Below are 24,946 nucleotides of genomic sequence, written 5' to 3'. Positions count from 1 at the left end.
CTTCACTAGTGCTGATCATTTCGCTAGCAATTTGGCCTCCCTCTGACCCGCTCTGACAGTAAAATTTAAAACGAGGAGAGGGGGCAGCAGGTTTGCCCCTGTTAAAGACCTGATAAGGCAGCATCGGGGGAGCACACCCACTAAAGGAGAGGAAGGGAGGGTTATTTTTCCAAAAAGGAGTTGGTGAGGTGTTTTTTTTGTCTGTAATGTGACATTAGGCATTTCTCCCTTGGCAGAAAAATGGCAACAAATAAAATGCATCAAGTGAGCATATTCTGCCTGAAATCCATCACTGTGTCCACCGACAAGTGGCTGCAATGCACGTTTTTTATTACCTATATGGGGCAGTATCGAGAATATAGGGGGGGGGGTTCTCTGCCGGGTGGAGAAAAGGGCACATGTAAAATTACTTTTAATCCCACTGTTTAACCCCTAGGCAGCCCCATCCATCCATTATTGATTGTATTCAATCCCCTTGCAGTCATTTATTGGAAATGTGCAGCATTCATACTGTATATTGCCAGTGCCCAACAGTATTTCTGTCAAATACTGCCACTGAGCCACTCCCTGCAATAATATATTGCTACAGTGCAACTCCGCTGAAGTCAATAATTGCAACTTAACAATTTGCAACTTTTTAGTGTGTAACTTCTTTGCAATCACCTCCTACCAGTGAACAGCCCCTCTGCAGTCCATTACCACTGTGCAGACCCCCTGCACTTAGTGATTGCTATTGGGTGGCTCTTGTAGTCCTTTATCCACACCATAGAAAAAAGAATACTATTGAGTGAAGGGGAAAGGCAGTGGTGTCCCTACATGCTATTATTTCCACAAAATGAATTAGATGACAGCACTGTATTAAAATTACCTTTATTTTAATTTAAGGCTAGAGAAAGTGATCCTCTGTAATAAATGATTGCTATCATTTAGCTTCCCCGCAATAATATATTACTACTAAGCAGACATTGTGCAATCAAATATTAAATCTGGCACCTCTCATGCAGTCGATTACTGTTACAGGGATAATATAGATACATAATAGTGTTTCAAACAAAACCATACAGAGCATCAAGTCCAGTTATGTCATGATTAGCACAGAGCCTGCCTCTATCATAGTGTACTCTATGACTTACTGCACATGCACTAGATTTGACTGTTTGGCACAGCCTATACACAGAAAAAGGATGAGGGATAGTAACGATGTTGGTTCACCTACTTTTAATACAATGTAGATATTGATATTCTGAGATTATTTTTTTTAGATTTTGTGTTTTTTTCCATATGGTGGCTCTCCAATTTGGTATTTCAGCAGCTATCTGACTGCTTGGGTTTTATTTACACTACCAACCAGGCAGTGATTTGAATGAGAGACTAGAACAGGAATAGGCAAAGCATTTAATAGGTAACAATAAAATTACAGCCTCGGAGAGCAATCGTTTGTCAGTGTCAATGAAACACATCTGAAAGATAAAAAGAGAAAGAAATGAAAACATAATTAAAGTGTGTAAAAAAAATAAAATAATGGGGACCGATTGCAAAGTTGCTAGGAATAGGACATGCTATCTACAGTATAACATACTAAATGTGAACCACCCCTTTAGGTTTTTTCAATGTCCACTTCACATACAGACACAAGCAAATGACTAAAGGGTCCCTAAGAATAGATATAAATATAACTCGTTTGTTTAAGAGGGTAAAGCTGGCCATAGATGCAAAGATCCGATCGTACGAATCCTCGAACGATCGGACTTCCCCATCTCCCGACCTGCCACTAACCATTCAGATGAAATAAAGTAGTAAAAGATCAGCCGATGTTCTGTCCCTGACAGCAATCGTACGAAAGTTATGTCCGACCAAAGCTAGTGACAGTCTCCCTCTGAAAATGGTATGATCAGCAATACATGCAGAGATATTATCAGCAGCCGACAGAAATCTTTTAACCTGTCAGATTGTCCAAACAACCGATCTCCGAGGGACGAAAAATGTCAGGACTCTCCACACACGGTCCGAAAACATAAGAATCGAGGTTTCATATGATCGGATCTTTGCGTCTATGGCCAGCTTAAGTTCTCTTTAACCACACCAGGTTCCAACTTTTGGCCAGGCCTGTATTTGTGGAAAGGCCATCTAGGCCCAGGCCTAGGGCAGCAGAATTTTAGGGGGCGGCATACTGCCCAACCACACCGACATTGGTTCAAAAACGCCGGGCCTCCCCTGGGATCCTAGGATTTATGGTGCACACAAACAAACCATACATGTTAGGTCACATGAGCCAATTAATGGACAGTCTTTTTCTTCCACACTTCTTCCAGTTACAGTTAGGGCTGCAGTATTTCTGGTCAGGTGATCTCTGAGGCAGCACAGAGAATGTAATAAAATGTTGTCTCGGAAACAAATGTAAAAGAGCAATATTATTAAAATATATTGTAGTTTGGTAAGATTCTTTAATATGCCACTTAATATGATATAAAAAAACTTGCTTAATTATTCATTTTGGGGGTATAGTTTCCCTTTAAGCAACAAGGTGTTCTAGTGAGCTAAATACCCACTAAAGCCTTGTATTGGTTGCATTATAAGTAACGCATACAGCTTAAGCATAGAACCAAGAATCCTTGAGTGCAATGAAACCCTGTAATAAGCATCTTCCTTAAAGGAACAGTTCAGTGTACAAATAAAAACTGGGTAAATATATTGTATGTGAAAAATGTTTCTAATATAGTTAGTTAGCCAAAAATGTAATGTATAAAGGCTGGAGTCACTGGGTGTCTAACATAATAGTCAGAACACTACTTCCTGCTTTTCAGCTCTCTAACACTGAGTTACTTGAAGGGGGGCCACATGGGACATAACTGTTCAGTGAGTTTGCAATTGATCCTCAGCATTCAGCTCAGATTCAAAAAGCAACAGATATGACCCATGTGGCCCCCCCCTCAAGTCACTGATTGGTTATTGCCTGGTAACCAATCAGTGGAAAGCAAGTGAGTTGTAAAGCAGGAAGTAGTGTTCTGTTATGTTAGACATCCAGTCACTCCAGCCTTTATACATTACTTTTTTGGCTAACTAACTATATTAGAAACATTTTTATTTTGCCCAGACAATCTATTTACCCAGTTTTTATTTTTACCCTGAACAATTCCTTTAAGCAGGTACTTAGTACTTGGCTCCTAATATGTTATGTGTCCATAGGTACATGGCAAATGTATGCCTGGTTTGCAATCTTGCTATCCTTTTGTAAATAATCATTTTTTAATACATTTGTGCCCTTATATTACTAATAAGGTAGAATTGAAAACTCCTATTCTTGTTTTATGCAAGAATACCGATGATCCAGTAATATGTGTTTTAAAAATTTGGGGTTTGAAATATATGTCAATTACATTTCAATGTGTGGTGCTCTCTGCAAGTTTAGAAGTATTTATAATTTATATGTATCCTTACCATGTTTTAAACCATGTAGCCTGCCATTATAATGGCCTAGCAGTGTTGCACCTGGAATATGAAAAAGAGGGGCTTGATCAATGCACATTCCCTTGCTCCATGTATTCAGGTAGTAGTATTATGATTATATACACACATCCATACATATAACACAGTGCTATTACCTGGTGTAGCCAGTAAGTGTCACACATAGCCTGTACATTTCTACCCGGTGTATCAGATCATGCTAGGCCTGTGTTCTAACTGTCTTAGGCAGTGGCACTTCAAACAACAGACCCCCAGATTCCACTGACCTCTGCCTCCTAATCTCTTTTATAATAGTTCAACTGGCTTGGGTAGTCTTATTTTACACAACAGAGGCAACATCACTGCAAATTGCTCACTGGCTGCCATTATAACCATGTTTGTGCTTTACAGAGACTAATAGGCAGTGCACTCACCTTTATTAGATTCTGAAATGCACATGAGGGCAGTCCGTATGAATGCAGGCGACCTGTCTTTTATCTTATGTTGACCCCTGACACGACATACTCCATTGTCAAAACACAGATGTCATCTGCTGCCCTGGTCAAATTCGCATTTGGCTTTGGTGTGCTTTTCTTAAATGTAAGAGTTGCTTTCATGTACTTATAGGCCATGTTAATTATTTCTGTATCTATTCTCTTCATTATATTGTTTTGTAGTGCATGAAAATAAAAATGTACTACTCTACAAAATTTGTAGTTTTGGAACTGTTGTACACTGTTTAGAAACAAATGTATTAATATGCTTTGTTTATTTATCTTACAGATAGTTGGGAAGTTTGAGTTTGTGTTTATTGTGCATTATTTCTGTGTATCGTTTATACATTTAAGAGGAAGCATCTTTACTATGTTCTCCTTTAACACCAGTGCATGTGAATCCCAAGTGGAGTGGACATAGATTGACTGTACTATTAATAATTAAGTGTATGAATATACAGAAGTAAACTGTATGGTTATATCCACTCAGATACAAATATATAGAGACATAATGCTGGCTTACGCAAATCTCTTTCTCCTTAGTAGGCAGTTGTTACGTTTGGTATCCCAAACCCAGAACAAACCCCAAGGACCCAGACACGGCTCACTTTTCCGCCTATAACAGCCGCCTTTGGCTTCTGGAGGAGCCCTCAGCTACTCAAATGCTGCCAGGACTTGGTGTGAGAGGACCAGGGGGTAAGTTCTGGGAAGACTAGGGATCCTGAACGTTAACAGGAGGTAAGTAGAATAGGAGCATGGTCAAGGTACAGGCCTAGTCATTATCAATTAGGCAGTGCAGTATGGTATCAAAAGACTAAGCGGAGTCGAGGTCACAAGCCGGGTCAAACACCAAAACGCAGTACAAAATCGGAAACCAGAAGAATAGTCAAGGGGCAGGCAAGATCAGGTACAGGCAGGGTCAAAAACAGATCAGGAACACTTAGCACCAGGAACTGAAAAAATAGACCTACGTCGGGCAATGAGTTTCTGGACGACGGGCCTTTAATTATTCGATTTTTTGCACCATGTGCAATGACGTCAGATGCACGCCACGATAGAACCCAGAAGCGACGGACAAGGACCCACATGGAGAAGACATGCATCAGCCTGCGAAGAGAAAGGCGGGCATCCTGCTGGGATCGTGCCAGGGGTCCCCTGTCGGACCCCCCCTAGACCACCAGCGCGAGTTTACTCACAGCAGTGATTTATGAGGTTTTAGTTCATGGGATATTGGCCTGAATATTTGCAAATTCTTTAGAAGTGCATCATCTTGGCCACAACAATCATCCAGTGTAATATGGCCATAAAGCCTATGAGCCTGGCAGCCTCCCTGTCAGTGTAGGTGGAGAACAATAGCAGGTGCTGTTGAATTAGGTTTGACAATCAGCCACCTGTTATAGCAGTTGTCTTACATTTCAGTGCATATTAACAATCATTTTTGTGGGAGTGCGGGGTAAATTTCATCTGTTTTACTGTTCAATAAGCTTTCTCTGTTATTTAATTTCAGGCTGATTGTTTATCCACCTCCTCCTGCTGAAGTCAAGATCTCTGGCCTAATGAAGGGGAATATTTAAATGCTGTAATAACTATTTTCTATTTAAAGTAAGTTTGCTATGTTTATTAAATTAAAATTAATAATAAAATTTTTGTTTAAAAAATCAGTTTGTTGTTATTTTTATATTTAGTAGCGGTAGTCAAACCTTTCTCTAGGTATATATTATGCTTCTAGATTTAGTACAGAATGCTCTGGATCTGGGGTTTTCTGGAAAACGGATCTTTCTGTTATTTGGATTTGTAAACATTGAGTAAACCCAATAGGCTGGTTTTGCTTCCAATAAGAATTAATTATATCTTAGTTTGGATCAAGTATAAGGTACTTCTTTGTTGTTAAACGGAAAAAGGAAATCATTTTAAATTTCATATTATTTGGATAAAATGGAGTCTATGGGAGATGGCCTCTGTAATTCAGAGCTTTCTGGATAACAGGTTTCAAGATAACAGAACCCAATCCTGGAGTTGGATATTCTAACATTACTAACTTTTGAAACATTTTTATTTTTTAATGTATATCTTTAACATCTTTAACCCTATAAATTCTATTTCTCTTGGTCATGAGATGAAAGAGAAACATTGAACCATAGACCCTGTGGAACTTTTATGCCAGCTGTGTAGACACTAGACCTCTAGCACTCGCCTTGTTCGATGAATGCACAAACAAGTGTCCATATGTACAGTATATGCATCTGTTACATATTTATTATTTGCGGGTATTTGGTTATTGAGAAGCTGAGAAAAGATGCAGACAGGATACATATTTACAGTTTTCTTCAACAAAGCAAATAAAATAAAACGTATTAATGGCTGTATACTTTAAACATATACTTTATACTTATAAGGTATAATGTATAAAAATGTTTTGACAAAAGTTGATTATCTGTTGACCCATGTATTACAGGGACATGTCACTATGCCTCTATAAATCCTGGAACAATTTTAAGAGGAGTTGCTTGATGTTGACTTGTGGGGTAGGGTAATGTGCTGGCACTGATTGCATCTATCCTCCAGCCTATCAGAAGTTTGCCAAGCCCCTAAGCACAGAGCCACTTAGGAAAGTGCTCTTTATTAGGATTTGACTGGACGGATGGGGGAGATATTTACAGAAAAAAGGTTCTCAGGATTTATTTAGGCATAGTGACATGTTCCTGTTAAAACCTTAAAACATGATCTAGAAAATTAGGGCCAAGCATTTAGCACTTCTAATGCCTAGCCAGAACGAATACGTTGACTGCATTGCAAAGGTAAAAGCAAATTGTATTCTTGAATATCGAAACCTAGTGCTGCATTCAGAATGGCATACCTGCAAGTGTTGTTTTTTTGTATACCCTTATTGTTACCGTTTTGGGACGATTTTGTTAAGGCGATCAGTTGCTGCAGTAAAATATTCTAGGGATGTCTGGTAAAAGCTTGTGGGACAGATGGAAGACTTCCATGCAAATTGAGTCAGATAGGTCACTAATGTAGCATGCATACAATGTATATTCCTGGTATATGTTACTCTTCAAATTCATTTTTCCTCTGGTGCAATCATTAACAGCATCAGTCGTATTGTGGTGTTTTCCCAGGGGGAGGCCACTGCCTCAAGGATGGTACTGGCTATATAATTAAACTCTAGAACAGTAGCGCCCATACTTTACTAATGAGGGGTCTACTTTAAGTAATGTTGTCCAATTATGATCTACATCCATAATAGCATTGTTAGCATTCAGTTCAAATATTACTTAAATATTATAATGATTAATGAGAAAATGTATATTGCTATGTTGAACTAACATCTATTTATTATGTAACTTTAATAAATACACTGTAATAAATATATGAATGAAAAGCATGAAAGAGAAGAAGATTTAGACAAGCTGGATGTTGACTTGACTCTTGAGATCTACTGATCACCAGCTAAAGGTCTACTGGTAGATCCTGATCTACTTTTTGGGCACCCCTGCTCTAGAATGTAGTTGGGTGATGGTGATTATTATGCAAGGGAAGGGCCAAAACAGAAAAGGACACTAAGAACTTATAACCACTTGGAAAAAACCCTCACAAAATCCTCCATAATGGAATTGGGAAGATCAGAATGCTGACTGACATTCTAAGTGAAAATACATGATAACACAGAGGTGCCTGCATAGTAATGGGCTTATTTATTAAACCTTGATTTTTGAAACAAAGGAAACAAAAAAGCTAAAAACCAGAATCCGAAAATTCTCCAAATAAAACCTGTCATGTAGAAGTCAATGACAGATGTCCCTGAAAGATCACTGTGTCAAGTGTTCTTGACACAGTAATCTGAACTGGTTTTTATAGGATAATCCAAAAAATTCCAGGTTTTCGGGCAACAGCTTTAAAAAATTGAGCAATTTGGGGGTCCAGCTAAAGATTTTTTGTATGATTTGAATTATCACACTATTTTGTCGCAAATTTTCCCTTGCTGACTTTTTCTAGCTGATTTCTTGATAAATGATGGATGGTTTAGGTTGTCTTGGTTTTAATAAAAAAAAATAGATAAATTAGATTTTGAGTAAATAGCCCCCCTAAGTTAAGTTATATTTCCAAATATCAAAGACTTAGTTGATAAAAAGAAAGATGTTTTCGTTTCTCCTTTAAGCTGGCCATAGATGCAGAGATAAAGTTGTATGAAACGATATTGCTGAGAGTTAGGTTAACTTCATTATTTAGAAGCAACAGAACAGCATTTTTAAATGATTTTATTTAGAATGTTTATTTCAGTATGATGAAGCTTATATTAGATTTTCATTTTTTCTGTTTGAGGGAATGTGTACAGATGGAATTTAACTTAATGCAGTGGGTAGACTTTCCTATAAGTACCATCTTCTTTTTTTCTGTATAAAACACAATCAGGCACTGGGTCTATAAGCATGAGAGGGCCATAGCTGACAATAGATGAAGTTCCATGAATTTAATATCCTTAAATTCTATCAGTATATATGAGTTATGCCATGTGCTGGCTCAAAAGAATTACATTTCTAATGTTCATACCTATAAGTTGCAGAATACACACAGATTTGTGATTTATCCTTTTTAGTTTCAGTCTTCTTTTAGGGGCTATACCATCATCATCATTTATTTATATAGTGCCAACAATTACGCAGCACTTTACATTAGTTTATAACGAACAACAAAACAAGGGTTTACAGAGTATGATAGGATTAGAGGGCCCTACTCGCAAGAGTTTATAATCGAAAGGGTTAGGGTACAATTGAGACATAAGGATTATAGAAACAATTGGTGATTTATACCAGTGTAATTACAAACCTAACAGACCACCTAATTGCAACTATAGATACTTATCATTTAAGCCATACTTATATTGACTGTCTGGACGGGTGGAATTAATCCTATTAAATAGCAGTGGTACAGGGCGCACATTTCAATGGATGGCAGAGGAGTTCTGCTAATACTGTAGCTGTTTGAGTGATGTATGTTTGGTAGGTCAACTGATAATATATTGACTGTAGTCTGCCCTACGCACAAAGCAATATAATTTTTGATTCCCATATTTATTTCTTTTTTTCGTGTACATAAAAAAAAAAATAGGGGTGGGGGGGTAAAGGGAAAAGAAAGAAGTTGGATGCTGAAAAGTCCCCATATTTTACTATCCTGAGTATAATAAATATAAATACATTTCTCTATGTTTCACTATCTTGTTATATGTCTATTCTTATATCACATGAATTGACTAATGAGTACTCTAATATAAGTAACTTATGTCATGTCTGTAATTGAGCCCACTTGGTATCCTGGTTTTCAACTTCAGGATCCAGAAAGCCTCTCTGAGGTTCAATCTATAGATCATGTCGCCACCCCTGGGAGGAACCATTACTTGTTCTATTACTTTCACTTTAAGGTCCTTAATACCATTTGGGCTACATGTCGTGAAGTGCTTACCTACAGGGGTGGTTTCATCTTCATTTGTAATGGTTCTTATATGTTCCCTTATCCTGTCTTTCAATGTATGGCTGGTACGGCCTAAATATTGTTTACTACAGTGTCCGCACTCCAATAAGTAAACTACATTCTTGGTGTTACAGTTATAAAACCCTCTGTTCTGGAAAGATCTCCCCGAAACATTTGATTTGAACTCTGTGCCCGTAGAAATAACTTTGCACGTTTTACAAACTGTGGCCCCACATCTGTATGTACCCTTCACTGACAGACAGTTTCCAATAGGATTGGATGGAATCGAAGATACTTGACTCGGGGCTAGCATTCTCCCTAAAGTGGGTGCTTTTCTTGAGACAAATGTTAAATCTGTTTGGGACAGGATCTCCGCCATTTTGCTATCTCCATTTAACACAGGTAGGTATTTCTTGATGATGCTGCAGATTTGCCTGTATTCCTCACTGTACTCAGTAACAAAGAACACTTTCTGTTTTTCATTCTCAGGTTTTCCTAATCCCTTCTTATTGGTCTTGGTGTTCCCTTTCTCCAATATGAATATATTGCTCGCCTTCTCACATGAGGTTCTAATCAATTCTTTAGAGTACCCACGATTGTGAATTCTATCACCTAATTGTTTAGACTGTTTCATATAGGTGTCATCTCAACTACAATTCCTGCGATACCTCACAAATTGCCTGTAAGGAATGCTGTTTAATATGTGTTTGGGATGACCGCTGTTGTACTTAAGCATCATATTGCCCGCCGTGGGCTTTCTGAAAATTTCAGTGTCAAACGTCCCTGTATAGGGATTCCCTTAGAAAGTTAATTTCATCCTTGTGATATTCACGTGAAAACTGAAGATTGTAGTGATTATTATTCAAATATCTGTGAAATTCATCATTGGTCTTTAGTGGGCCGTCCCATATAAACAGCAAGTCATCGATGTAAAAGTCCATACCAGACGATATGTTCACGGTAGGGGTTATCACATCCATAGACGCGGCGCTGCTCCCACCAACCCATATAAAGGTTGGCGTAGGAAGGGGCAAAGGACGCCCCCATGGCAGTGCCACGGCTCTGGAGTTAGTAACCCCCATCAAAGTGAAAAAACTATGTGTGAGTAAGAATTCTAATACTAATAAATTATAGTGAATAAAATCTTGGGTGTACTGGTGTGAATTATTAAATGTGTCAAAAATGACCTGTGTGCCCATGTTGTGTGGGATCATGGATTTTACATCCATGGATATCCAATAGTATGTGTCCAACCATTTCAGTATGGATAATTTCTTGATCAAATGTCCTGAGTCTCTTATATATGACCAAAACTGTGAAACCAAAGGTTTTAGGTTCAAATCAAACCAATCAGAAAGTCCCTCATTGGCTGATCCTATACTGGCGACTATAGGTCAGCCTTCAGGAGAGCTAATGGATTTATGTATCTTCGGGAGATGGTGGAAAATCGGGGTAGCCCTCACCAAATAATCCCAATCAAGTGTGTCCACCACTCCCAAAGATACACCATATGAGACTAATCTCTTAATGGCTTCCAAGAATTGGCTTTGGGGATTGGAGGACAAATGTATGTATGTTTCTGTGCTGTTTAATTGTCATTTTGCTTCTGCTATGTAGTCAGTGGTGTTCAGCAAGGGAAAAGTACCTCCCTTATCCACCTGGCAGATAGTGATATCTGTAGCCTCCTTTTGTGACTTAAGGGCTTGACGTTCCCCAAGGGACATGATCTCAGGACCTTTAAAAGGACTACTCGTGTTCAATTTCTTTAAGTCTTGTTCCACCAGGTCCTGGAACATGTCCATTGAGGACCATCTAGATTGCAAAGGGTAAAAATTTGAATTTAGTTTCTTGTTCAGTACTGCTCTACCCACTAGACCCTCATCTGGGGCTATCTCTCTAGTGCTTTCATGTTCTAGCATACCTAAATCAGTTAGTCAACAGTGTTCCCTAAATGTGCCATTGAAACCTTGTTCACTTCCCTTGTATGAGGTAGAGATAGTGCTGTCATCATTGTGTGGGCCTGCGCAGAAGGCTACCCAGTCCATGAGATTTTTTTACAGTATAAAAACACAGACAGGGAAGTGGAGATTAACGTCTGTTTCACTCGCCAGAGGTTTTATATTTCCTTGTCCTTTAAACAGTGTTTACAATGGTGAATGTTCTAAGGCTTGTCCTAACAGTATCACTGCTATAAATTGCTAATTAAACATACAACAAAATTGTACACCATATAAAGCCACCTGTCGTGGACCAACACTGTCCCTCCCCCTGTAACAGAACCAATATACCTATTATGTCAGTGACTGAGCACAACCAAAAATAAAAGCTCCAACAAATGGAGGATCACATTTAAAATAAGCAATACGGCAAAGTGAAACTGATGACCAGCGGACCTTGCTTATGAGACTGGTATTCTCAGCACATCCGTTCATAATATGCCCACTATATTTGTTGTTTAAACACACTAAACAGCTAGGAGCCATCTGTGTGCTAATAATGTAGCTGCAGTTGCAAACAATGCTCAGCATTTGAAGAGGTATCATTTGTACGTGTGAGCATCCCTAAGATTATGTCTTCTTGAAGAAGCCTGGCTCTGTGCACAGGCAAGGATATCAAATGACCGTCTAATTAGATGCTGTTTTTTGTATTGGTTTTCATGGTGGGATAGAATGACAGTTAGTAATTCTTGTAAAAAAAAGTTTTAGATTACTCTACATAAAAAATGTATGCATCTCTGCTTGGCATTTGCTGAGTGGTTTCAGAAGCAGGAGTGACATTTTAGAGTCCCTGGGAGATGCTCTGTTGTTCTACCTCACATCTACCGGCACATTTTTACACTACACCCGAGGGACAGCAGTTCTTTATTAGCAAACTATTATTTCTGTTTATCTTTTGTTAAGTCATATCTATTTCACCGAATTGTAAAGTTTAACACAAGTCATAGATCAACCCTTTAAAATGTAAGCTTAGCGTATTCTGTGTGTGTATGGTTTGTAGACATGATTCTCTATACAGGTATAGAAAAGATAAACATACTCTTTCTAGGGATGCACAGAATCCCAAATCCTTCATGAAAGATTCTGCAGAACATGCAAATTAGGGCAAGGGAGGGTTAAACATTTTTAAACATCCTTGTTTGTGCGACAGAAAGCCGTATGATTTTTAGGATTCAAATTTGGTTCGGCCAGGCACTTAGAGCCTCCTAAAAAAGACAGATTTCTGGATTCAGTGCATCCCTAATTCTTTCCTTACCCCTCTGCATGAAAATTAAAAAAACAGATGAGTTTACGCGTGGTGGTGCAGTTTTGCTGACCGCAATAGAATTGTGCTGATAATAGATAATAAAGTGTATTGATAATTAGCAGTTGTAGTAGAGATAGGTTGAAAGGATTTAGCGGCATGTCTGCCAGGAATCTATTCCAAGAGGAAATTGGGTTTTTCAAATGCAAATACATTTAGGAATTTGTAAAAAAAAAAAAAACAACTAACCAGTATTACATGTCCATTCCTTTCCAGTTTAGAACATAACAGATCCCACCTGAGAACAATAAAAATAGGGAAAACAACTCTTAACTCCCTAAATAAACGAGATCTCACAGGTTCCACACGAGGGCTGACGACCGTCAGAGAATCAAAAAGTGCTAAAAATTATAAAGAAAAAAGATACCCCGTGGGTAACAACCTAATCAGTAACCAGCATACATTAAATCTCTTAGGATTTAAATAAGTTAATTGAATAAATAAATTAAAGTGCAAAATTGTCTAATCAATTGATTAATTAATTGAACAGCTATTAGATTTTAAAATAATTCATAAATTGTATAAGGTGCCAATTAGTGCATAGTGTCCATTAGGTAGTTTAGTCAATTATCATTCTCAACTTAAATAACAATTCATGGTTAAAATAAACCAAAAAGAGCTAAAAAGATAAAATGACAAAGTTCCTCAAAGAAGTGCAATTAATTGAGAAAAAGACTTAAATTAGGTGAGAATTGTTAGGAGCAAGGAAAGGTATATTAAATTAATCAAGTACTAATATTTGTATGATAAGTGCTGGGAATTAAATTAAATACAAAGATCTCGTTAAATTAAAATATGACCACATTGGGTGAAAATAAAACCCACGCTACAGGTCAACAGAAAAGAGAGAAGATATAATGAAACTTAAGAGGGTGGAGCTGTCCCAAAACTAACTGCCTGTTATTTACTAAGTCTGGGACACCACAAAGAGGAAGGCAGGACAGGGTAACCGAGACTGTGGCCTTGGTAATTAACTTGCCCTGATCTTAAGAAGACTCAGTTAACCCTAATAAGCCACAAATCACCGGCCCCTTGGATAGGAAAGAAGATTGGTTGAGATAAAAAAGATCGTAGCAGTAGGAATTAGATCCAAACCAATAAAGCACCAAGAACCAATTCTTAAAGATATTTAGGAAATGAGCGCCTCGCCAACGCGCGTTTCGCTTACAAGCTTTCTCAAGGCGAAATAATTGATCCATTTTGGGACGCTGTAGAAATAGGTTCCGTGTTCGTCGTCAAAAAGCGTCATTCCGTTGTCATCGCGTGATCTTAGGATTCTTCCGATTGGTAGTTACCGCTGAGACGTCAAGCGTATCCTCAGAACGCTTTGCGTCAGGAGGTGCGGACCCATGCGTAAGGCACACACCCCCCCACAGACCCGTTCCATTGGCCAGCAGAGTTGTGACACAGACCGCATCACTGGGGCCCGATCATCGGCAGTACCCCTTCCCTGCCACACATGGAAACCAGTATCCATCGTTGTGCATGACCAAACAGAATGTATATTTACAATGCTGCAACTACCAATCATCATTCCTATGGCCAAAGGAGTTCATTATTATACATTGTTACAACCTAATGCTATGAACAAAAAATATTCATTTAATTTTCCCATAAGTTATTTAAAATGAGTTTATTAATTAAATTATTAAAAAAGAGCACTGATGGGGTATATATATATAAGGAAATTACCATTCAGTAGCAAAAGAGAAGGATTCTCTAACATAATTAAAATGATTGCTCAGACCATAGAAAATCACGGAATGGATACTGACCTATTATTAAGTCCATTCAATATGGAATCCATTAAATATACAAACTACATGCTCATTAAAATTGGGAATAACACCCATAATTAAATAAAAGACGTGAACAGATTGTTTTCATTTATTCCTCGGGGGGAAATAGTATCTAGTTTAAAAATCCAATAACTCTCCCGTTGAAGGAGAATTTGTTCCAGGTCCCCATTTCGTATTCCTAAATTCATTTTTTCCAGGGCCCAGAAGGAGACCTTAGTTGAATCCATATTATGGAATTTCTTAAAGTGGCTCGCTACTGTTGAAAGGGTTTTGTCAGTTTTGTTCGGATTTCCTGCGGTCCTTATTGAACTGCAATGTTGCTGGATCCGCAACTTCAACATTTGTGTTGTCATGCCTATATATTTCTTAGGACAAGGGCATTCAATACAATAAATTACCCCTTGGGTCTTACAGTTTATATAGCTGTTGACCCAATGTTGTTTGCCAAAGTGATCCTGAAAAGAATCCACTTTGATCATTTGTTACACATATTGCAGTTACCGCATGGGAAACAGCCCCTATTTTTCTGATTCGATTTGAGATTTGAGTCTTGAAAATTTGAGGCACAATTCTGCAGGATCGAGCCTCTATCTGTTACAAGAGAAGCCCCAATCTAAAAGATATGCTTACTAAAAGTCATTTTCAAGCCTCAAATCTCAAATTGAATCAGAAAAATAGGGGCTGTTTCCCATGCGGTAACTGCAATATGTGTAACAAAATGATCAAAGTGGATTCTTTTCAGGATCATTTTGGCAAACAACATTGGGTCAACAGCTATATAAACTGTAAGACCCAAGGGGTAATTTATTGTATTGAATGCCCTTGTCCTAAGAAATATATAGGCATGACAACACAAATGTTGAAGTTGCGGATCCAGCAACATTGCAGTTCAATAAGGACCGCAGGAAATCCGAACAAAACTGACAAAACCCTTTCAACAGTAGCGAGCCACTTTAAGAAATTCCATAATATGGATCCAACTAAGGTCTCCTTCTGGGCCCTGGAAAAAATGAATTTAGGAATACGAAATGGGGACCTGGAACAAATACTCCTTCAACGGGAGAGTTATTGGATTTTTAAACTAGATACTATTTCCCCCCCCGAGGAATAAATGAAAACAATCTGTTCACATCTTTTATTTAATTATGGGTGTTATTCCCAATTTTAATGAGCATGTAGTTTGTATATTTAATGGATTCCATATTGAATGGACTTAATAATAGGTCAGTATCCATTCCGTGATTTTCTATGGTCTGAGCAATCATTTTAATTATGTTAGAGAATCCTTCTCTTTTGCTACTGAATGGTAATTTCCTTATATATATATATACCCCATCAGTGCTCTTTTTTAATAATTTAATTAATAAACTCATTTTAAATAACTTATGGGAAAATTAAATGAATATTTTTTGTTCATAGCATTAGGTTGTAACAATGTATAATAATGAACTCCTTTGGCCATAGGAATAATGATTAGTTGCAGCATTGATGGTAGTTGCAGCATTGTAAATATACATTCTGTTTGGTCATGCACAACGATGGATACTGGTTTCCATGTGTGGCAGGGAAGGGGTACTGCCGATGATCGGGCCCCAGTGATGCGGTCTGTGTCACAACTCTGCTGGCCAATGGGACGGGTCTGTGGGGGGGGGGTGTGCCTTACGCATGGGTCCGCACCTCCTGACGCAAAGCGTTCTGAGGATACGCTTGACGTCTCAGCGGTAACTACCAATCGGAAGAATCCTAAGATCACGCGATGACAACGGAATGACGCTTTTTGACGACAAACACGGAACCTATTTCTACAGCGTCCCAAAATGGATCAATTATTTCGCCTTGAGAAAGCTTGTAAGCGAAACGCGCGTTGGCGAGTCGCTCATTTCCTAAATATCTTTAAGAATTGGTTCTTGGTGCTTTATTGGTTTGGATCTAATTCCTACTGCTACGGTCTTTTTATCTCAACCAATCTTCTTTCCTTTCCAAGGGGCCGGTGATTTGTGGCTTATTAGGGTTAACTGAGTCTTCTTAAGATCAGGGCAAGTTAATTACCAAGGCCACAGTCTCGGTTACCCTGTCCTGCCTTCCTCTTTGTGGTGTCCCAGACTTAGTAAATAACAGGCAGTTAGTTTTGGGACAGCTCCACCCTCTTAAGTTTCATTATATCTTCTCTCTTTTCTGTTGACCTGTAGCGTGGGTTTTATTTTCACCCAATGTGGTCATATTTTAATTTAACGAGATCTTTGTATTTAATTTAATTCCCAGCACTTATCATACAAATATTAGTACTTGATTAATTTAATATACCTTTCCTTGCTCCTAACAATTCTCACCTAATTTAAGTCTTTTTCTCAATTAATTGCACTTCTTTGAGGAACTTTGTCATTTTATCTTTTTAGCTCTTTTTGGTTTATTTTAACCATGAATTGTTATTTAAGTTGAGAATGATAATTGACTAAACTACCTAATGGACACTATGCACTAATTGGCACCTTATACAATTTATGAATTATTTTAAAATCTAATAGCTGTTCAATTAATTAATCAATTGATTAGACAATTTTGCACTTTAATTTATTTATTCAATTAACTTATTTAAATCCTAAGAGATTTAATGTATGCTGGTTACTGATTAGGTTGTTACCCACGGGGTATCTTTTTTCTTTATAATTTTTAGATAATTACAATTAAATGTGATTAGTCTATGGGGCCGATTCACTAACTTCGAGTGAAGGATTCGAAGTAAAAAAACTTCGAATTTTGAAGTGTTTTTTGGGCTACTTCGACCATCGAATGGGCTACTTCGACCTTCGACCACGACTTCGAATCGAATCGTTCGACTATTCGACCATTCGATAGTCGAAGTACTGTCTCTTTAAGAAAAAACTTCGACCGCCTAGTTCGTCATCTAAAAGCTACCGAACTCAATGTTAGCCTATGGGGAAGGTCCCCATAGGCTTTCCTAAGTTTTTTTGATCGAAGGATTTTCCTTCGATCGTTGGATTTAAATCCTTCGAATCGAACGGTTCGAAGGATTTAATCGTTCGATCAAAGGAATAATCCTTCGATCGGTCGTTCGAACTATTTGCGCTAAAATCCTTCGACTTCGATATTCGAAGTCAAAGGATTTTAATTCCCATATTCCCATATTCGAAGTCAAAGGATTTTAATTCCCAGTCGAATATCGAGGGTTAATTAATTAAGACGGCAGTCGCCTATAGTCTAAATTTAATCAAATCATTAAAAATTTTAAAATTGATTTCCTTTTTAACTGTAATAAAGAAACAGTGCTTGATCCTAACATATAATAAATCCTTATTAGAGGCAAAACAATCCTATTGGGTTTATTAAATATTTAAATTTAATAAGTAGACTTAGGGGCAGATTTATCAAGGGTCGAATTTCGAAGTAATCGGAGTTGTTTGAACTCCCATAACTTCAAAATTCGAATAAAAAAAGAGTAACCGAAATTTATTAAAAAAGCCGGGTTTTTTTTGCAGGTGAATAGACTGTATTTGATTGTTCGAATCGAAGTAGGATTGTATTCGATAAAATTTGATTCAAAGTATTTTCAAAAAAAACCTTAGATTTTTCACAGTCCACAAATTGACTCCAAATAGGTTCTAGGAGGTCCCCCATAGGCTAAAACAGGAATTTGGCAGGTTTTAGATGACGAATGGTTGAAGTCGAATTTTTAAAGAGACAGTACATTTACTGATTTTTGAATTTTTTTCAAATTCAAATCGAATTTGGATTATTCCGTAGTTGAAGTACACAAAAATATCCCGAATTCTAATTTTTTTACTTCAAATTTGAATTCGAACTTTGATAAATCTGCCCATTATTGTACAAAGATCCCTTTTTTGGAAAAATCCATTATTCTGGATAATAGTTCACAAACCTGAATTACGCACTACACTCATAAAAAAGTAAAATATTTAACTAAGAAGAAATGATGACAACCAAACAAAGGGGAAAATGTAATAGAATTCGTAAAGAGCAAAAAAAAACGGTTTACCATTGCAAAATTTTATAACATACACTGCGAACGTTCGCAAAAGCAGTTTGGTCGCAAACTTTGCGAGGAAGTCATTGAGGTCTTAATCAGTAAAAAATTCCACAAACATGGTCGCCAACGGTAGCAAGCGTCTTTACTAAAGTCTACTAAATATCACTTGTCACCAGAAGCCTCCAAAATCTTTAAAGGTGGACTTTTTTTGGCTAATTGTCTGCTTAACTTTCGGTAAGTATGAAATAATTTTTATATTCTAGTACACATCTCTGTAGCATCAGAACTGTTGTAGTGCTCATATGCAGGAGATGAGTACTCAGGATCTCTGGTGGGGGGGGCTGGGTAATGTTTTAAAAATAGATATTTTGTTTTATTAAATATATGCTGTAACACTTGTAATAATGGTGGAGTCCGGGATGTGGTGGGAGAGTCTATGGAAGTGGGTTCTCTCAGTGGTCAGTATTTGGGCACTTAAGCAGGGGGTGCATCTCTTACTCCACTACCAACATCTACAATGGCCCCTGTGTGACTATTCTGATTTAGTCAGTAGGATGCAATATGGAAAATGTCAGGCATATTGTCATTGAATCTTTTCATAGAAATAAGCACAGCGACCAAACCATTTCATGTGATATAAGCCTTAAAGCAACACGCATGTATTTGACCCAGTTTACACAACAAGGATAAAATGTAAGAGTTTTGGAAAGATGTTCCAACTGGCACAACAGCAGGCTTAACACAACTGGAACAAATTAAAAAGCATTATTATCCCTAAACTTTTCACTGTTACTTACTTCCTGCCCCAGGCAACCACTACTCCCAGAGGTCTTGTTTCTACAGTGTGTCTGCTGCAAATTACATGACAGATGTGCAAGTGAAATCCAAATAGACTGTAATGCAAACATAAAATCCAAGCAGTTAATGAGTAAGAAAAGGAGGCTCTGTAATGTTCAATAATAATTGTACATACAGTATGATGTAATATTGAATTAATGCATGTTGGCTGCTGTGGCCTTTATGTTTTTCAGTTCTAAAAGAAGCAAAGGCCTTCATGTGTCCAGCTGTTTTAAGACAGAATTCTCAAACTGTGGTGTAAACATAGGCTTTCTTACCACTAATTATTTAACGTGCTCAGGACTATGAGGCCAAACTCACTTACTAAAACTATACAACTACATCTTATTTAAAACTACAGTTATGATGAAAAAACTGAAACATTCCCCAAAGATTGAGAGCCTTCGTTTTTTTAGTTGCTGAATATCAACTAAGAGCTATATGGATCATAATGGGCGCTCTTGTTTTCATGAGAATGACATTGCTTTATCCTTATCTTATCTTTATGGGCATAAATGTATGTTTTTTGCAGCATGTGGTAGCTTAATAGATGATGTCCTAATGCACTCCTAAATGTATACCCCCATAGTGCACTATGCAATAGCTATTACTAATATTATTCTTCAGATTTGGTGCAATTAGGGGCAGATTTATCAAGGGTCGAATTTCAAAGTGGAAAATACTTCGATATTCGACCATTTAATTGAATACTACGAAATTCGAAGTAGAATTCGTAGGATTTTTTGCATCGTACGATCATATTCCGATCGTAGCACGATCGTACTCCGATTGTACTTCGAATTGCACGATTCGAACGATTTTATCGTAAGATCGTACGATTTTCCTTCTATTACAAAAAACTTAGAAATATGCTCTGGAAGGTCCCCATAGGCTAACATAACACTTCGGCAGGTTTAAGTTGGCGAAGTATTGAAGTCGAAGTTTTTTTTAAAGAGACAGTACTTCGATTATCGAATGGTCGAATATTCAAACCATTTTTACTTCGAATCGAAGTCGAAGTAAATTCGAAGTCGTAGTAACCTATTCAATGGTCAAAGTATCCAATTTTCGATTTTTTTTACTTCAAAAATTCCCTCTAATTCACTTTCGACCCTTGATAAATCTGCCCCTTAATGTGCCTCCATTCCAGTAATAAACATGGTGAGGTTTAGCCCTTCTAGTATAAAATAGTGATCAAAGTATTTCTCCACATACAGTGGTGACAGGGGAGAAAGATGCTTTCATGTCAGATTATGGGTAAAAAATACATTGTAAATAGAAGTTACTCAGTATGAAAATAGGCAGAGTCTTTAGTATTTTGTCCTAAATCCTATGTTATCTTGGTGCTTCAGGAAATGGATGTCACATTACAGATTTTTCCATAGAGTCACACTTCATAATATTTTGCTATTCTTCTGGCCAATTCCATGTTCTGTGCTGCAAATGCTGAGTGATTTTATGGGACCTGTTATCCAGAATGCTCGGGACCTGGGGTTTTCCGGATAACAGATCTTTCCGTAATTTGGGTCTTCATGCGTTAAGTCTACTAGAAATTAATTTAAACATTAAATAAACCCAATAGGCTGGTTTTGCTTCCAATAAGGATTAATTATATCTTAGTTGGGATCGAGTACAAGCTACTGTTTTATTATTACAGAGAAAAAGGAAATCATTTTTAAAAATTTGGATTATTTGGATAAAATGGAGTCTATGGGAGACAGCCATTCCGTAATTCGGAACTTTCTGGATATCGGGTTTCCGGATAAGGGATCCTATACCTGTAGTTGTTTTGTTCTCTCATATCCAAACTAACATCATATTTTCTTTGTTTCTGCAAAATGATTTTTTCTATCTTTTATTGTTTTTGTTTCCATAAAAACAAATCAAGGCATAGTCATACATATTTCCTTATTGTTTCCATATCGTTCCTCCCAATGTCTCTCTCATAATATACCTTTCCAATTCTGTAACACAACCCCTCATCTCTTTTGTGATTGGCCATAAGCATGCAGCTAAGTTGTATTTCCCATGATATTGAACTGCGCTGTTACTATTAACATAGCATGTTCTACGCATATTTTACATTTAAATTCAGTGCCAGTCCTGCATTAAGGGGGTTATTTATCACCTGAGATAATGCTACACTAGAGTCCAATAGCAATGGCTAATCCCTAATGGTATTTTCTGAATTGATTGTAATAAACAGGAATAATGGTCATAAGTAAACTACAGAAATATGTTTTTACCTCTTTGAGCTGCAGAGGTCAAAACATCCTTCTTGTTGGCAACCACTTCCCATTTGATTGGATGGGAGACTCTGCCTATGGTAGATGGAGATGCTGGCTGCCAGGTATGGTGGACTCAAGGTGCTCAGGTTTGGCTTCTCTTAAACTGATTCCAGCTTGACAGAGTCTGCTATAGATACTGTAACATGTTTCCCAAATGAATGTGAAATGGCTGCTGGAAGGGGTAATTTTGAGCCTGAAAGTATTGCAACAATCTAATTGTGTCTTATTACTGTTAGATGTACCACAGCCTCACATTCTCCTTTTATTACTTAACTTACATGATGCCCTAGAGCAGGGGTAGGCAACCTACAGCTCCAGAGCCTCATGTGGCTCTTCATCCTGCTTGCTGCGGCTCGGTCTTGCGGCTTTGCCTGTCATGTCGTCCATACAGCCTTTGCACCTGCTGGCGGCTTCTTGAGTGTGCAACCGAGGTAAGCTAATGGTTAGCTTATCGTGATCGCACACTCAGGAAGCCGCCAGCAGGTTCAAAGGCTGTATAGACGTCCCAGGAGTGACAGGCAAGACCGAGCCGCAGCAAGATGATTCATCATGGTCCTTACACACACTCAAGGCAAGAGGGAGCTTCAGAAACAGAAGTCACATTAAACAGATGAGAACACTAGCATAGGGCTATTCAGTGTTTAATTTATTTCAAAGTAGGCCTACACATACACACTGCACTTCTGTTTGTTGTATTCTGTTATTGTAACAGTTAAAATTAAAAAAAGGTTAAAACTTTTAAAAGTTTATAAGCTGTGTTTTGTTTTGCGACTCCAGACTATTTTTCTTTAGTGGAAGAGGGGGCAAAATAGCTCTTTTGATAGTAAAGGTTGCTGACCCCTGCCCTAGAGTCTGTGGTATCTATTTTCAATTCCCAAGGGCCTCTGCTCAGTGAAGGGTACTGGCCAGCCTGTACACAGATCCAACGTTCCCAAATATCCAGTAACACTAGTTAGCAATGCGCTAAATCATAGGGTGCAGCTAAACATTTTAATCTCTATGTAATATTTATGAGGTTTTAAAATGCTACCCTTCAAATGCTTTCCATATGTACTCCCCAGCTAAGGATTCCAAATGTTTGTAGCTATCTAAAAATAAAATGAACTATATAAAAATAAAATTTCATTTTACTGTTGGCTTTATTTGCAGTAACTGACTTATAATTCTGCCTTTTCTTCATATGTTGCTCTACCTTATAAAATGCCATTTATTAATGAATAAAGGTCCAAAGACACGAGAAATTAAAGAAAAGAGCCAAAAAAGAAAAACATAACAGAGAGGAGGGAAAGGGAAAATGGAAGACAAAAAACTGAAATGTAAAAAAAAAGAATACAACTGCCTAATAGAAGGGAGAAGGATGGGGAATTCACATGGTATTAAAGAGGTGGTTCACCTTTAAACTAACTTTTAATATGTTATAGAATGGCCAAGTCTAAGTAACTTTTCAATTGGTCTTCATTATTTATTTTTATAGTTTTTTTTTTAATAATTAGAGTTTTTCTTCTGACTCTTTCCAGCTTTCAAATGGGGGTCACTGACCCCATCTAAAAACAAATGCTCTGTAAGGCTACAAATTTATTGTTATTGCTGCTTTTTACTACTCATCTTTCTATTCAGGCCTCTCCTATTCATATTCCAGTATTTTATTCAAATCAGTGCATGGTTGCCAAGGTAATTTGCACCCTTGCAACCAGATTGCTGAAATTGCAAACTGGAGAGCTGCTGAATAAAAAACTAAATAATTCAAAATCCACAAATAATAAAAAAGGAAACCCAATTGCAAATTGTCTCAGAATATTGCTATCTACATCATACTAAAAGTTAATTTCCCCTTTAACCCTTTGCCTGCCAAGCACGTACGGCGTACGTGCTGGCAGGCAAATGCTCAGGCTGCCAAGAACGTACATTGTACGTTCTTTAGCAGCTGAGCGCTCTCTCTGCTTCGGCGGCTTTTGCCGCCTCCGCAGAGAGTGGGGAGAGAAGACAGCCCCCTAGGCAACGAGGCTGGGGGGCTGTCAAGTCGGATCTGCGACTCGATTGTCGCAGATCCGACTTCAAAGTAGCAGACGCATCGCATGGAGCGTCTGCTACTACACTCACCTTCTTCCTGCCTGCAGAGCCGCCCACGCACTTCCTGCTGCGCAGCAACTCTGCAGACACGCTGCCAGGACTCCTCCAAAGAAGACAGCGATTCTCCTGCTCCAAAAACGGTAAGTGCACGTTTTTTTACACACTTACCTGCACCTACACATACTTACAGTACATTTATGCATTTTAGTAAAGATTGGAATTTTTTTAAATTTTTTTTTTTTAATTTTAGCACACTTGGTCCCTTTTGTACAGTTATTTACACTTATTTACACTTATTTACATGTATTTGCACACTCAGATAACTTTTATTAGTGCACAAATATGTATACACAAACAGGTGTTTTTTTTTTTTTTTACGAATTCATTATACTGTTATCTTTTGTTTTTTTTGCCTAAAAACGTGTTATTTTGGCAGCGTGACTATTGGATAATCGATTTCGGCCACTAATTACGCTGTCAGAACAATTATTTTGTTATTTCATTGATTTACGCTATTTTTGTGGTTTTATTGCAATTTTATCCCTGCATTATTGTTCCCTATGTATCTTTAGTATCGTTTTGCTGTTTGGTGCTTTGGTATAGAAAGATAGATTTTACTTAGTTTGATCCGCCAAAATATGTGCTTTCCAAAAATATATGGGTTTCTGGGGGTCTTTTTACAGTTTGGGGGTCTTACGGCACATAACGTACAGTTAGGGTTCTCTTTTCTGCAGCTTAGTTGGCTAGCGTGAAAATTCATAGTTACGTTTTTCATTTGGGGTCCATACACAACACATACTTTGGTAAATCTATACATATTGGGCATCAAACTATTTATTAGACCTCTGACGTCCATATTTAGAGAGATTTTTCTTTGTACGTAAAACATTGTGTCCGATAAATGCGGCAAACTGCAACATTTTTAGGCGATTTTCAGAAATGTTGTAAAAAACCTATATGTTTAGAAAAGCTTTGCAGTTTGGTAGTTTCGTGTAGAAAGACGTCGTTATCTTTGTTGGAATCGGCAGAATGTGTACTTTCCAAAAATGTATGGTTTTGGGGGGTCATTGCTGTTAGGAGGGTCTTGAGGCAAATAATATGAAGTCAAGGGTCTATGTTCACAGAAGGCGAATGGGCAGCGGAGAAAACTCATATTCACTATTTTTATTTGGGGTCCGCACATGCCAGCTGCCTTGGTATATCTATGCATATTGGGCATCAAACTGTTCAGTAGAC

At 37.7% G+C, this 24,946-nt stretch overlaps 1 long non-coding RNA gene across 1 annotated transcript; it reads right to left on the bottom strand.

Moving 5' to 3' along the window:
* Positions 1-1,381: 1,381 nt before the first annotated feature.
* Positions 1,382-3,632, bottom strand: LOC121393749. The gene is made up of 2 exons (XR_005961311.1): positions 3,439-3,632; positions 1,382-1,460 (listed from the first exon to the last, which is right to left on the bottom strand). It is a non-coding gene; the product is annotated as an uncharacterized LOC121393749 (long non-coding RNA).
* Positions 3,633-24,946: the final 21,314 nt, after the last annotated feature.

This window comes from Xenopus laevis, chromosome 5L, assembly GCF_017654675.1.
Source record: "Xenopus laevis strain J_2021 chromosome 5L, Xenopus_laevis_v10.1, whole genome shotgun sequence".
Taxonomy (NCBI): domain Eukaryota; kingdom Metazoa; phylum Chordata; class Amphibia; order Anura; family Pipidae; genus Xenopus; species Xenopus laevis.
The sequence above is the reverse complement of the archived record's forward strand: the minus strand, read 5'-3'. Positions and strand labels throughout refer to the sequence as shown.